Genomic DNA, 16,019 nt, shown 5'->3' on the forward strand with positions numbered 1-16,019 from the left:
TGCCATGAGTAAGAAGGTACTCTTGCAGGTTATAAGAAGGCATGTTTTCTGGAACTGGCTTTACAAGTAGCTAGCTGTGAGCCACATGATGTGGGTGACGGAAACCAAACTGGTCCTGCAGAAGTACAGCAAGTACTTTTAACGTCTCATACAGCTCTGGCTGGCCCAGATCTCAGCTTGTAGAGCAGGCTGACCTCAAAGCCAGAGAGAGATCATACTGCTGTTGTCTCCTCAGTGCTGGGATTAAAGGTGTGCACTGCCATATGGGGCTTCATGAAGGTCAGAATCTATGCATAGGCATATGAAGCTATCTCTACAACTGTTTGCCCAGAAAGAGTTTCTGACTTCCCATAAGTCCTCTTCATCTCAAACCCAGAAGCCTGCTTCTTCCCCTTTTTAATCCTATTCTGCACCTACCACACAAAACAAAACAGGCCAGCAACCACCATTTACACTTTCAAAAAATTCAATTTCAAATACGTAACACAAGAGGCTCAAAATTAAATGCCAGGGAGCTGGGAGCAATCCTGGCACTCAGGAAGCAGAGGCAGGAGGATTTCTGTGTGTTTAAGGTCAGCCAAGAGTACACAGGGAGGCTCCAAATCTCAAAATACCACCACCACCACCAACAACAAATAATACATAAAAGTAAATGAAAGAAAGCTGGGTATGGGAGCATCCATCTATAATCCTAGCACTCAGGAAATTGAAGCCTAAATAAGGAAAAGGGAGGGTTCTAGGTCACCCTGAAGATACATGTCAGGGCCCTATCTATCTCAAAAAAAAAAAAAAAAAAAAAAAAAAAAAAAAAAAAAAGAAAGAAAAATAGGAATCACAAGTTACTAAGGTTTGCATTTCCATATTTTTTGTCTCTTTAAAATGTAAACGATTATTATAAGTCTTTAAAAAATGGCATAGCCACTGGGCAGTGGTGGTGCATGCCTTTAATTTCAGCACTTGGGAGGCAGAGGCAAGAGGACCTCTGTGAGTTAGAGGCCAGCCTGGTTTACAGAGTGTCAGATAGGCTCTAAAGCTACACAGAGAAACCCTGTCTTGAACCACCCCAAAAAAGGGGGGGCAAGGTCAGTCAAGTGGTGGTAGCACAGACCTTTAGTCCCAGCACTCTGGAGACATAGGCAGGCGGTTAGAGGCAGGAGTTAGAGGCAGACTGTTTTACAGAATTAGTTTCAGGACAGACTTCAAAGTTACACAGAGAAACCTTGTTTCTGGGAAAAAAAAAAAAAGACATGATCTCACTGTTCCTGGGCTGCTGTTCTTAAAATCCCAAGTTCAAGAGATCTTTCTGCAAAGATCAATTAAAAATGAAAACAAAACCAAAACCAGATCCTTCTGCTTACTTAAGCTTCCAGAGTAGATGGCATTATATGAATGTGCCAGCGCAGGTTACATAGCAAAACCTTGCCACAAAACCTAAAACACAAAATAAGAGCCAGGTGGTGGTGCATGCTTTTTATCCCAGCACTCAGGAGGCAGAGGAAGGTGAATCTCTGTGAGTTCAAGGCCAGCCTGGTCTACAAAATGAGTTCCAGGGCAGCCAGAGCCACACAGAGAAACCCTGTCACAAAAAAAAAAAAAAAAAGAAAGAAAATAATGATAAAATGAGGTAATAAAAATATAAATGAGGTTGGGTGTTGGTGACACATGCCTTTAAACCCAGCATTCAGGAGGCAGAGGCAGGCGGATCTCTGTGAGTTTGAGGCCAGCCTGGTCTACAGAACAAGTTCCAGGACAGCCTCCAAAGCTATAGAGAAACCCTGTCTTAAAAAAACAAAATAAACAAATATATATGCACACATATTTCAATATATATATTGAATCCGAGTCTTTGGAATCAAGGAGCTCAAATCCATACAACTAAATAAAAACTATAGTTTGTTTGAAAGACCTTTTTTTTTTTGACACAGGAATCAAAACAAAATCCTGAATGTGAAAGCACTGAATAAGGGTCCTGTTTTCTGTCCTACCTCAAATTCCATAAATTTTATAGAACATGCCCTTTTAATTTGAAATATTACAAACATCCTTTTTATGTTTTAATTTAAATGGAATAAACATATCTTTGTGTAAAAAAAATTAACATGGAGATACTAAGAGTTGAAATACCAAAGCTAAATAGATAGAACGCCAAGACTCCTGCCCCCCTCCCCCCAAATTCAGGGCATTTTCCACTGCATATACTTATTTAAGTTTAGTATTAATTTCTCATTTTCTAATACTGTTTGTCTCCTGGAATGGACATGTGCAATGACCTTAAACAATGCTAACAGGTTACATAATACTATTAACAGATTACCCCAGATATAAAATTTAAAAACTGACAGCTTATCATAATCTCTGCCTCAAAATAACAAGGGCACTTTTCCATATTCATCTTTTAGTGCCTTTTTGAGATGGGTGATCTCAACATGCAGCCCAGGCTGTCCTAGAACATGTTACCCGTACTTTCCCAAGTTCAAAAATGACAAATGTGTATTACTGTTTGTGGTATCTACTCATCTTTAGAACCCCTAACACAACGTGCAGTTTTTTGGAACATACCAGGTACTCAATAAATGTTTATTTTCCAAAACAGAGCCTTTTCCATCCTCTTAGCACTAGCTACTAGATTTAACTATTAAACCAAGCAAAAACGGAAATCTCATTAAGTTACATTAGGAGTCTCCAATCATTAAATACAGAGGATCTACTAAATACATTAATGCACACAATGAAAGTTAAGGGAACATTTATATATTACAATTATAAGTGCTGCTGGTCATTGGTGACACACGGCCTTTAATTCCAGTATGAAGGAGGCAGAGGCAAGAGGATCTCTAAATTTGAGGCCAGCTTGGACTACAGAATGACTTCCAGGACAGGCAGCGCTGTTACACAGAGAAACCCTTCTCGAAAAACCAAATAAAAAAATTGTAAGTGCTATACTAAATTAACTGCCACATTAATTATAATACTTGACAAGTTGGCCTCGTTGAACGAAAGCAATAAATTTACATGTGATCTAGACTAGACCATAGACCCCAGTCCAAAGTCTACTAATAACAAACAATGTAACTCTGAGCAATTCATTTTTTTCATCTTTAGCTCCTCTTAGCCTATCTGTAACAAGAGAACACCCTTTTTATTAGTTCTAGGGACTGACTACACTTTGAAGCTTTTATCCTCAATCCAAAACATTTACTATTTTAAAAACTGTTTAATGTATATGAGAACTGGTAAAGATGGCATAAAAAGCAAACAATTAAGTATCAAATAATGCCATGCAATATAAAGATTTTATTGATTGTGAATATGTTTGTACAGAATTTGATGTAGTCCAAACAGGCTTTGAACTCTTGATCATCTTCCTACAAAATGAAGAGATTAGAAGTCTGAGCCCTGACTCTGCTTATGTTAGTATTTTACGAGTATGGATGTTTTACATGCAGTGTCCATGGAGGACAAAAGGGGGAGCTGAATCCCCCTGGATTGGAGTTTCAGCTGGCTATGAGCTACCATGTGAATGCTGGGAATAGAACCCAGGTCCTCTGGAAGAACAGTCAGGGAGCTTAAACACTAAGCCATTTCTCCAATCCAACTTTGTTTTTGAAGCAGGGTCTCACTATGTAGTTCAGGCTGAACTTGAATTTGCAGTTCTCCTGCATTGATACAAAGAACTAGGATTAAGCCACCAAGTCTGGCATTCTTTCTCCCTTATTTACTGACATATATTCATTGTACAAAACAATGGGTTATGTTATTTTCCACAAATTATATAATGTACTCTGATCAACTTTTAACCTTTTCTTTGATATGTTCAAAAATTCAAACCCAGAGCCTTGTACATGGTAAGCAAGCACATATCCCAATACATTTTGTACATGCTTAACCTTTTCAAAATATAATCCAGAAAGACCCTGATTCAGATTTAGCTAAGTATAATATGTGATATCTGAATTCTACAGCTTGCTACACTTTTTGATAACTACCATGGTAGACTAACCTTTTTACCATTTCACAGGAATAGGGAAACAATAAATGAAAGTCAAAATAGAAACAAGTAAGCAATCCTGTTCTGTTAATACAACATAAGCCACAAGACTTTACAGCACAAATCAATGATATATAAATAGATAAGGCAATAAAAACCGATTCCAAATACTTACATTGACATGCATTTATGTGTGCTTTATAAAACTTCCTATTAATAAAATAAAAACTTGTTTATAGTAAATCATTCAAACATCCATACATTGAAGGTGTAGGAGAAAAGCAAAGTGTAAAGTTTTCCAGCCCTATTCTTCAGAAGTAACCAGTGTTAACCACTTTTTTCCTGTTTATCTTTCAAGGATCCATGTGACCCAACCCAAGTAGACAGAAACTTATGTCCCTGTCTCTAGATATAGCTGTGTCTGGCCTACGGTGTTCCCCAGTGTTAAGTAATGGGGGAAAACAATACCAGGCACAATCTTTAGATACATGTTCAGTACAAAGTAGTAGTATGCTGTATAGAAATGTTGAATCAATAAAATATACTTTGATTTTGTGCTTAGAGATCACACGAAGCAACACGAGTGAAGTGGTCAGGGAGCCACAAAACCCGAGTTCTAATCTAACTAGCCTTGTAACCTTGAGCAAGGCATGAAACCTTGAGCATTAGTTTCTGCTTTATAAAACACAAGGACTGGACTAAGATCCTTCCCAACTCTAAAATGGCATAATTACTTCTAAGATGGCCGGCTCTAACAGTGTTCTCTTGAACTGGCTACAGGAAAAAAAAAAAAAAGGTATTAAGGAGAAAAATGAGAAGAACAACAAAGAAATACTTCAGTAATCTCGTCTTACAAAAGTAAATATCTATGACTAGTTCATTATCAAAGCACACATGTCATGATCCATTCCTTATCCAGGTATAGATGTAGTCACTTTATTATAATTGTACTTGAAGCCAAAGTTACATTCATTATCAAGGTATAGATGTGGTGACATAATTGTAGGAGATTATTAAAATCTGACAGGTTTGTTCTTCCCAAAGTTTCCACTAAACACTTTGCTTTTCAGAGGAGAGAGCTACTGCTTAGTTTCAGCAACACCACTCCCCTCCCTTAAAAGACTACTACCCCCCACAGTTTAAGTAAACTGTGGAGTTAAAAAAAATGAAACTGAAAGTCAGTTTGGCATTTGTCTTTCAGAAATAACGCTGGGGAAGTGACCGGAGGGGGGGGGGCAAGAATGACCAGCTATTCCCTCCTCGGGAAGCTCTTTGGCCCTCAGTATTTTGGTTTCACATACCATTGCGGGAAACACACTATCCTGATCCATACATGCCACAGGCATCAGATGGGAGGGGGGGCAGGTTGATCGTTATCTTTTACAAAAAAAAAAAAAATTTAACTAGATTTACCTTAGGTGTCACGAAGTTTAAGGAGGCTGACCGGAAGGCTTGGAGCCAGCCACCCTACCCACGGCTTCCAGGGGGCAATCCCGGGAAGCTTGGACAAGGAGCGCCGTCCAAGCGTTCCCCGCGGGCGGGCGCGGCCTTCCCGCCCAATTAGGCAGAGCTAGCCCAGGCGGAAGGGCGGGGGAAGAGGAGGAGGGCGGGGAGGACGCGGGGGAAGAGGGAGGGGAGGGGAGGGCGGGAAACCCACGACAGCCGTACCCACCGCGCCAAGTGAGCCCGTCCAAACCGCCGAGAGCGACCGTTCCCGAGGGGAGGGTCCGGGAGGAGGGGCAGGCCGAGCCGGATCAGGAAACCACGACTGCGCGGGGCGGCGGGCCGCGGCCTAGGAGGAAGCGGAAGTCGCTGTGTCTCCCCCCCCCACCCCCCGAAGCCCCTCGGCCGCCACAGGCCGAACGGTCCGCTCTGAGAAAAGCCGGAGACCGGAGCCAAGAGCGTCCAAGTCAGGGCTTAAAAAAAAAAAAAAGAAAGAAAGAAAAAGAAAAAAGCCTCCGGCTGGTGGAGTTCGCCAGCTTCCCGGGCCTGCCCAGCCACTGGCCCCGGGCCAGGTCCTTCCCACCTCCCCCTGGGAGCTGGGCTCCCGCCCGACAAAGCCCCTCCTTCTTTCCCGCTCCGCCATCTTCCAACCTACCGCTCGGGCCCGGGGGGGGGGGGCTCGATTAACGTGGCGACCGCTCAGGGGACCAAAACCGGCCCGCCGCTTCTCGGAGCCGGAAGGGGGCACCCAGAAAATAGCCAGGCCCCCTCATTATGCAGCCCGACCCCCCCACTCCCCAGCTCCGAGCCAGAGCCTGACCCAGCGCCTGCACATGCGCACAGGTCACCTCGCAGTCCCCGCCCCCAACTCCAGCGCTTCCTCCTTTAGGATCCAGGACTTTTTTTTTCTCTCTCTCTCTCTTCCCAAGGCCTTTATCTGGACTTTAGGGTGAGGAGTAGGGGAATTCAGGTAAGAGGATTAAAAACCGAGGGAGAAGAGTCAGAACAAACTGGATTATTACCGAACACCAGGGACTCTACTACGTGTAAAACGGATGCTTTGTTGTTTTGAAAGGCAGGACACCCCTATTAAACTCTCTGTCCCGGGGAAACTGAGACCCAGAGAAGGTAATTAGGCCAGTATCACTCACCTTTAAAAAGAGAACTGAGAGGAGAATCGGTTGTTTCCAAATAGAGAAAGATGAAAAGAATGAGAAGAAAGGGAGACAAAGAGTGAGAGATGTTTGCTTTGTGAAGAGAAAAAAAGAAATAATAGAACGAAGTTGGATAAGAAACACAAAAAGTCTTTGTACACAAAATGATGACCCCGCCCCTAGGTTATTCAAATATGCTTGTAGGGTTGTCAGATAAAAGTGAATTTAGGCTCTTAGTGGCTAGTATAGTAAAATGTATTCTGAATAGCATTTCAAAGAAGCTCATGGGTACCATTTTTTGTCCTTAAACTTCGGCTAACATAATATTTCTTCTAATGCCATCTTTATTATTTTAAAATATTACATTTGATTTACTGTGTGAGCTCAGAGTCCAACCTGGGAAGCCCATTCTCTCCCAACATGTGGATTCCGGGGATGAATTCAGGTTCTCAAGCTTGGTGGCAATGCCTTTATCCACTGAGCCACCTGTGTCCTGGGCCCTGGTGTGCTCTTACAGCACTGAGAATTACATCTGACTTATTGCCATGACAGGAATTGCAAAGACTGGAGCACTTGTCTAGCATGTGCAAGGTCTGGATTTCAAACCTCATCCCTGCCAACAAAACAAAACTACAAGCAAATATTTGTCTCATTTCTCAGGGAGAAAAATATGTACGTCTGTAAATTAGTAACCTCCCCTTTTTTTCTGTAGATGGGAGTCTTACCAAGCCACCTTCAAATTCGTCAAGAGAAGGGTCAGGAGTTCAAGGTCATCCTCAGTAGCAAGTTTGAGTGCAGCCTAAGATGCCTGGGACCCTGTCTCAAAACAAAGCAAACAAACAAAATTCAAGCTACCCTCCTTTGTCTTATAGTAAGTTGGTCTGCCATCACCTCGTTTGAAAAGAAGCTGAAGTCAATTGTGCTAGTCTGTGTTATTCAACCCTTGATCTTTCTGCAGCCAGATTTGCCTGACCATCACCCAGTCTGAGTTCTCTGGCCTTAGGCTTGTCCCCTCTTCCCCCAGTCTAGCTTGTATAAAGCTGAGTTAAATCTTTATATTCTGACTTCAGGTTAAGAATAAATCCCCTTAGCATTGAGTTCACTCTCCACTAAGACAACGTATAGTGGCTTCTAAGAAAACTTCTTACCATACCCTGGCTCTTGCCAGTTTGCCTGACTTCCAGTCATTTATTGAAACTAATAGAACAAAAGCAGATCCTTCTCTAATTCCCTTACCTGGAGATTATATTTTCTCATTTTTTGTTCCCTTTTATTCTTTGAACATAGTGTTTTATAGAATCTTTATTGTTGTTTTGGGCTTTTTGTTAGTTTGGTTTTTGAGATAGGGTCTCACTAAATATTTAGCCCAGGCTGTCTCAGAAGTCACTGTGTAAGCCAGGCCACCCTGATCGTTATGTGTCATCCTTCTAACTGCTGGGATTGCACAAAACAGCAATATCACCTAGCTAGTACTGTTTTGCTTGGGTTTTTCGAATCAAGGTCTCATGTATCTTATGTTGGCTACAGACTTGTTATGTAGCCAGGGATGATGACCTTGAATTCCTGATCTTCTTGCCTCTGAGTATTGAGTTTATGGGATTGTACCATATCTGGCTTTATTTTGTGAGGCAAGGCTGTTATATAGCCTTGTCTGTCTACATGTTCCAAGCTGGGCTGGAACTTATGGCAATCCTCTGCCACAGCCTCTTGAGTGCTGAGAGTATGAGCTTGAGCAACTACCCCCAGCCAGCTAACATTGTTTTTATTGTAAAATGTACACAAATGTACTATTTTAGCGATTTTATTTTAGCAATTGTAAGTGAAAGAAAATGAGAACATGACTTCCCCAAGGTATGGTTGAGGAGAAGGATTTTATTGTAACTGTGTGGAAGAGTTCAGCCACGGGCATCGGGGAGGGTCAAGAATGAACTGGGCCATTAAGTGGGGGGGGGGGGAGGGAGCAAAAAAGGAAGAAAAGAGAAGAGACAAGGACCAAGAGTACTCATGGCCAAAATGGCTGGTTTATATATATGTCTAACCTCTCCTCTGGTATAGCTCATTTATGGGAAAAATCTATGTCAAACTTAGTTTTGGAAATCCCTTGAAGTCATCTTTTACAAATTTTAAATGTATTCATGGGAGCCCATGCCATGTCACATGTGTGGAGGTCAGAGGACAGCTTGCTAGAGTTGACTCCCCCTCCCCCACCGTTTGGATTCTATGGATCAAACTCAGGTTACAGGTCCCTTTACCCATGTCTTCCTCTCTCTAGCTCCTTTCATTCTTCAAGACAGAGCTGTATGTATCCCACACTCATTCCATGGCTGGAACTATTTTCGCTTTTTTTTATTATTATTAAAGCGCGCGCGCGTGTGTGTGTATGTGTGTGTGTGTGTGTGTGTGTGATATATATATATATCGAGAGAGAGAGAGAGAGAGAGAGAGAGAGAGAGAGAGAGAGAGAGCTGCGTAAGTACAGGCCCGAGTATACCATATGGTATGGAGGTTAGAGGGCATATTCTGCAGTTCTCTACTTCTGCCATTGGTTCCAAGAATGAAATTCGCATCACCAGACTTGTAGGCCCAACCTTGAACTTATCCTTCCTTTCTCCACCTCCCTGTTGCCAGGATTGCAGGTGTGTGTCACCCTGCCCAGTTTATGTGCTGGTGAACTCAGGGCTTTGTGCGTACTAGGTAAGCCCTCTCCTCACAGCGTCTCATATAGAGCCCAGGCTGGCCTGACTTGCTCTGTACACCAGGCTGGCCTCGAACTCACTGAGATTCACCTGCTTCTATCTCCCCAGCGCTGGGATGAAAGGGGTGCAACACCACCATCTGGCTAGTTTTTGTTTTTTGATGGAATATCTTTTATTTATTCCTTGACAATTTTATACATGTAAGCAATGCATCTTGATCATATGCAACCAAATTCCTCTCTCTAGCTCCCCATAGGAACTCCTTACTCCTCCTTCCCATTCCCCCTTAAGCAACTCCAACATTTTCTCTTGTTTTCTTATTTTACGTGTTACTAATGTTTTGGATGCATGTATATCTGGGCAATATGCGCATTCCTGGTGCCTGCAGGGGCCAAAATGGTACTGAATCCACGGGAAGTAGATTTACAGATAGATGCTTGTGAGCTGCCATGTGGGTGCTCATAATCGAATCCAGGTCCTTTGGAAGAACAGCCAGTACTCTTCACCAGTGAGCTGCCATCCCAGTCCTCATTTATTTTCTTTACTACATATCTCTTCCTTTCATCCCGCTAGAATCAAACCCTCAAGAACAAAGGATCAGGAGCCAGGCATAGTCCTGCACTTCTGTAACCCCAGCATTTAAGAGGGTGTGGCAGAAAGAGTAAGAGTTTGACAACAGCGTCACTAAATAATAAAACCTTAAACAAAGATAAAACAGCGACTAGAGAGATAGTCCAGTGATTAAGAGTATTTCCTGTTTTTGCAGAGGACCTTCCTTAAGTTCCCAGTGCTCACATAGTGATTTTAGAATGTCTGTAACTCCAGGTGCTGGTGGTCTGATGTCCTCTGCTTGAACTTTCATCAGATAGTACACATGAACTCTTACAGACTCACATAGAATTAAAAAGAAAGGAAGAAAGGGGGAAAAACTTTACAAAGAGTAGAGATCTTTCAGTTGTTCACAGATAGAGTTCAAGTACCCACTACAACATTGACATGATATGTGTTTAGCAGATATTTGTAGAATGAACGGACAAGCATTTCATGGCTATTTGAGACCCTTGGTAAATGAGTGAGTTGTCCACTTGGAGATATGATCTTGGTTCTATGTCCAGTGTTACATTTAAAAAAAAATCTATTGAAATCTTGTTCTTAGCTGTGCAAGAATATTTGCTTGGAATTTTAATAAGCTAAGAAAAATATTGAGAAAAAAAGTGCACCAAGTACAAGACGGCAACCAATGAAAGCAACAATCAGAAGTTCAAGGCCATCCATGGCGGCATATTGAGTTTCAAGCCAGTCTGAGACGGCTGAGACCCTAACTCAAAACAAACAAACAAGAAACAGAGGAAAACCTGCCAATGGCCCTCTAAATGATTCAAACAGAAATTTAGTATGCTGCCACATAGTAGGAAAAAAAAAAAGGATGGCATAAGGATTCATAGGAAATTCAGAAAAGATAAATGATAGAATCAAGTATAAACAGAAACACTTGCTTTGAATAGGAAAAGGACACACCTCCAGAGACTAAAATAAATAGAGGAGAATATTTAACAGTAGTTACCACAACTAAGTGGCAACTAGGTTTTGTTGAAAGTAAAATGCATAGCTACCTGCTGAGTGCGATCACAATGTTTAGCATTGGAACATTTTGCAAAGAAGTTATAAGATAGAGCCCAAATAGAGTAGATCAACAGCCAAACTGCTTTGATTGAAGGGGTGTGGGTGGGGTGAGCCCAGGCTTTGCCCTTAGAGCTATTGTCTTGTGCTCTCTTATGGGAGGGGTACATACCTTCCAAGGATCACACTGGTATCAGTCAGGATGGCCTTCATGAAGATCACTCACTGATGGTAATCAATTGACATCCATTTGCAGCATCTGCTTTTCTGTCCTCTAGCCCCTTCCTTCTCCCATCCCCCTCCCCTCCCCTCCCTCCCTCCCTTAGTTTCTTCCTTCCCTCCCTTTTTCTTTTTCTGTCCTTCTCTACTTCTCTCCTTTCTTCTCTCTCTTTCTCAACAAGGTCTCATACGGTGTAGTCCAGACTGGCTTGGAACTCCTGGGACTCCTGCTTCAGCTTCCTGACTTTCTGGGATTATAGATGTGGACCAATCACATCTAGGTATTTCCTCTTGACTTTTGCTCTGGTGTCTGCATAGCTAAACGTCTCCTCACTAATTGCAGCTGTAATTTCCTCATGGAGCCATAAGCTCCCTTTCCGTTCATTCTCTGCCTTTATCTTCCAAGGAACGGGTCATACCGTTTGGGTGTGGCCAAGAGAGCACAGTCATCCAAGGCTAAGGGCAAGGTCCATCCAAGTTTTCTATATACTAGTCCAGTCCTATGGGAGTCTGGATCGGAGAGAGGAAAAAGGATGTAGAGTTAAGGTCCAGGATAGAAGCTGGCTTGTTAGAGGATCATTATGAATGGTGGGATGTGTGCTTAGATAGAAACTCTGTGAAGCAGAAGCCAAAGAGCCAAATGGATTCATAGCGTAAATGTAGACAATTGCACATAGTGTGTGCTGAAGGTCATCATGGTCTAAGTGGTTTTTGTCTGTGTTTTCTTTTCAAATTTTTATTTTTATTATGTGATTGTGTGTGTGTGTGTGTGTGTGTGTGCGCGCGCGCAATACTCTGGGTTTGGAGGTCAGAAAACAATTTTCATGTGTTCATTCTCTCCTTTCATCTTGAAGCCTGGGAATTGAACTCAGACCCATCAGGCTTGCAAGGCAAATGCTTTTACCCACTGAGCCATTTTGTGGGCCCTCGGAATTTAGAAAAGGACCGAAGATGTAATAACTTGGTGATTGTTAGACTAAAGCTTGGAACCTTTCATGGGTTCCATATAAAGCGTGAGGGGAACCTTGAATGATTCCATGGCAGGCAAGGGTGACCGAAGTGGAGGACAAACATGCCAGGCAGACTGAGCTTAAGTGAGAAGTCTTATTAGAAAGGGAAGAGGGGAAGAGAAAAGCTGTAAAGAGACACAGAGACAGAGAGAGGACGACGGAAGAGAAGAGGGAGACAGGAGAAGTCCTGTCTGCCCCCAGGGAAACAGAGGGAAAGAGAGTGGAGAGAGCAGAATGAGAGCTGATATGAGCGGAGGTCTTTCTTTTAGAGGGGTCCTTTGCACCTGGGCTGACCAGGATACTGCCTGAGTGCATTCTGACAGATGACAGGGACAGGCCAGCGTAATGCCTGAATCCTTACAGTGATAACTGCTTATCTAGCACACGAAAGGTCCTGTGTTCAGCTCCTAGTATCTGGAATGGGGAGTGGGGTGAGGAGAAAACCCTGGCTTCACCAGAACCAACTGGAAAGGACAGAGGAACTAAACTTCTCCCCAGAACCTAGCCCAGAGTGATTGAACATGAATCATGTTCCAAACTAGAAGTTTCCTAAAGATCTTCCTGTGATTCTGACTCACCACCCTCTTTCAGACTAACTGGTCTATAGATTAAGGTTCGAACCCTTTACTGAGCCATGCATGACCTCAGTCATCTCTACCCCAGTTTATATGCTGGGTCCCTGTCTCCTAGTATTTCCGGATGTGACTACATTTAGAGAAAGGGCCTTTGAAGAGGTAGTTAAGTTAAAGTGTACCTGTCAGGGTGGAACCTGCTAAAACCTGATTGTTGTCCTTATAATGGGAGAGGGGGCCAGTAAAAGCAACATCAGTCGGGCTTAGGTGATTCACACCTTTAATCCCAGCACTCAGGAGGCAGAGGCAGGGGGATCTCTGTGAGTTTGAGGCCAACCTGGTCCACAGAGCAAGTTCCAGGACAGGCTCCAAAGCTATACAGAGAAACCCTGTCTCGAAAAACAAAAACAAACAAACAAAAACAAACAGCAGACACCCACAAACAATAGCCATGCCCGTGATGCACGTACACAGTGAACATAAGAGTGCCTAGGAAGGAGAACAGAGGCCTTCTAAGAAAGTGGACTTGCTCATGCCTGATATTAGACTTCATCCTTCGAAAACAACAAGACTTCTAGCCTTCTGACCTGAGAGCAAATGGATTTGTATCTGGCACTTTTGTTATGGCAGCTTCAATGGACTAGGACACTTTTTTGGCTTCTGGCTCTGAAGAGTTCCCTAGAGCCTCTGTCATTCTTTCCATTGTCCATCCCACTCCACCCTTTTACATTCTGAATCCTCAGGAAGCTTCTGCTCTGTCACGATGGGCATAGAGACCATCACGAAGAGATTTTTGCAGCAGAGGAAGGAAGTTAGGCTCAGCTTCACATCTAGCAACGAAGGACCGTAATTTGTAGGCAAGGGGAAGGTTAGGGGTCAACAAATGGAAAACTACCAAGAGGAAATGTCAAATCTAGGGGAATTCTTGCTGGAGGTAGGCCAGAGTGATGAGCACAGAATGAGGAATTTGATCAGATACTGAGGGTAGTGGTTGCTAGAAGAGACTCACTAGATTCTTAGTAAAACTGGACCAACTGGACTTAGGACTCAGCCCAGTGTCCAGGAGCCAGACCCCAGTTGGGTTAAGGAGGGATCCTTTGTCACTATGTAACAATTAACATAGTGTGAGAACAGTAAGCACACAGAAAGCATTAGCTGCCATTCCCGTGTACAAGGTGTTTTGTTCCAATTCTGTGCCTTATTATGTTCTGAATAGTCAGCTTAAATGCTTCTGTTCCACTGCTCCGTTTACCTAATTCTTATTTGTCCTCCAAGACGGAAGTCTTAGGAAGACGTGGTGCTGAATACCTATGATCTCACACAAGAATATCAAGAGTTCAGAGCCACAGCCCAGTTTAGGGGAGCACACCTTTAATCCCAGGGTGCAGGAGGCAGTGTCAGACAGATCTCTGTGAGTTCAAGGCCAGCCTGGGCTATAAAGTAAGTCAAAACAGTCAGAGCTACATACTGAGACCCTGTCTTGAAAAAAAGCAGAACAACAACAACAAAAAATATGTTCATGCTCTATAGCAAATTTGAGGCCAGCCTGGGCCAAAGTACTGCTGACGTCTAGTGTAGCCTGCTTTGAATCTGTGTCCAGGGCCCCTCTTGTTTGCTCCACCAGAGAGAAGTTACTGCAGTGGTGGGCTTAGGTAGATGAGTGTAGAGGGCTTTGGATAGAGGGACCCTAACTTGAGAACATTCTGCATGCTTGGCATTCTTCCAGGTTTAGGATCAGAACATGAAGGAAAAGAACACCTGGAGACGAAGACAGACTTTAGTTGGCAGAATGCTTGTGTCCATATCATTTAAAACAGGTATGGGGCCATCCCAGAATTTAGGAGGTGGAGACAAGAAGATGAAAAATTCAAGGCAAGCCTGGGCTGTGAAGCCCTGTCTCATGAAACAGAAGAACAAAACAAAAACAACTAAGGTCAAAGTGCTTTGCATGGGGCTGGAGACACAGTTCAGAAGTTCAGAACACTGACTCCTCTTGTAGAGGACCTGAGTTTACTTTCCAGAACTCATGCAGTGACTCAAAACCATCTTAACTCCAGCCCCAGCGTGTTCTAACTCCCTGTTCTGACCTCCACAGGCACTGCATGCACGTGGTGTACAGACAAAACACCCAACACCAACATAAAATAAAGTGAATCTTTAAAAAGTGCTTGCCATTGTCACGCACAGGCCTTTAATCCCAGCGCATATGGAGAAACCTTGACTCAAAAAAAAAAAAAAAGTGCTTGCCATGCAAGCTTGATGGTTTTGAATTCGGTCCTCAGTCAAGGACTGACTCCCCCAATCGTCGTCTGGCCTACACGCGCGCGCACACACACACACACACACACACACACACACACGCACACACACTAGGTTCTGCCTTCTAGTGCAGCCTCACACACACACACACACACACACACACACACACACACACACCCTAGGTTCTGCCTTCTAGTGCAGCCTCACACACACACACACACACACACACACACACACACACCCTAGGTTCTGCCTTCTAGTGCAGCCTCACACACACACACACACACACACACACACACACACACACACACCCTAGGTTCTGCCTTCTAGTGCAGCCTCACACACACACACACACACACACACACACACACACACACACACACCCTAGGTTCTGCCTTCTAGTGCAGCCTCCCAAGTAACTGAGAGCAGAGGTGTAAACCTCCAGACTTGGCTGGCTTATGGTACAGTCAGGGTTTAAGAACACTTCTGTGGAGAAGAAACACGGAAAGAATTCAGGATGTGTTCTTTGTTTTGTTGTATTTTGTGTTTTCTTGAGACAGGCTTTGTTATCCATCAGCTTCAGCCTCCCAAGTGCTAGGACTGGACTCCTGAACCACTATGCCTGAACCATTAAAAGAATTTTAAATCAAAGTTGGGTTTCCAAAAATCACTGTGATAGCATAATATAGTGAAAGGATTCAAGGGAAGAAATGGAAGGAACTTAGGAAACTATTGCAGTAACCCTGGGAACAAAGAAGGTCCCAGAAGAGAGAGTAACAATATGTCTAAAAGACATAGTCTCAATCTGGCATGATGAAGCATGTCTATAACTTCAGTACTTGTCATCTTATGGCAAAAGGATAGACTGTTTAAGGAAAGCCTAAGTTATTCATTAAGTTCTGGGTCATCCTGGGCTATGTAGCAAGCCTCTGTTTCAAAAACAATTAAGCAGAGGCAGATGGGTCTCTTAGTTCGAGGCCAGCCTGATCTACAAAGCTAGTTCTTGTAGTTCTTGGACAGCCAGAAGTATTACATAGCGAAACCCTGTCTCAAAAAAA

General features: G+C 43.2%; 1 protein-coding gene across 2 annotated transcripts in view; it reads right to left on the reverse strand.

Moving 5' to 3' along the window:
- Xiap (X-linked inhibitor of apoptosis) overlaps window positions 1–5,743 on the reverse strand; it is a 30,731-nt gene extending 24,988 nt beyond the window's left edge. The window contains exon 1 of one of the 2 annotated variants that reach the window (XM_051179098.1): window positions 5,661–5,743. The gene's annotated coding sequence lies outside the window, so the exon portion shown is untranslated. Of the gene's footprint in view, window positions 1–5,401; window positions 5,515–5,660 lie in introns of those variants that run through there. The other variant, XM_051179099.1, reaches the window with a different exon arrangement.
- Window positions 5,744–16,019: the final 10,276 nt, after the last annotated feature.

The sequence above is a fragment of the Phodopus roborovskii genome, unplaced genomic scaffold, assembly GCF_943737965.1.
Source record: "Phodopus roborovskii unplaced genomic scaffold, PHOROB, whole genome shotgun sequence".
Classification (NCBI taxonomy): Eukaryota; Metazoa; Chordata; class Mammalia; order Rodentia; family Cricetidae; genus Phodopus; species Phodopus roborovskii.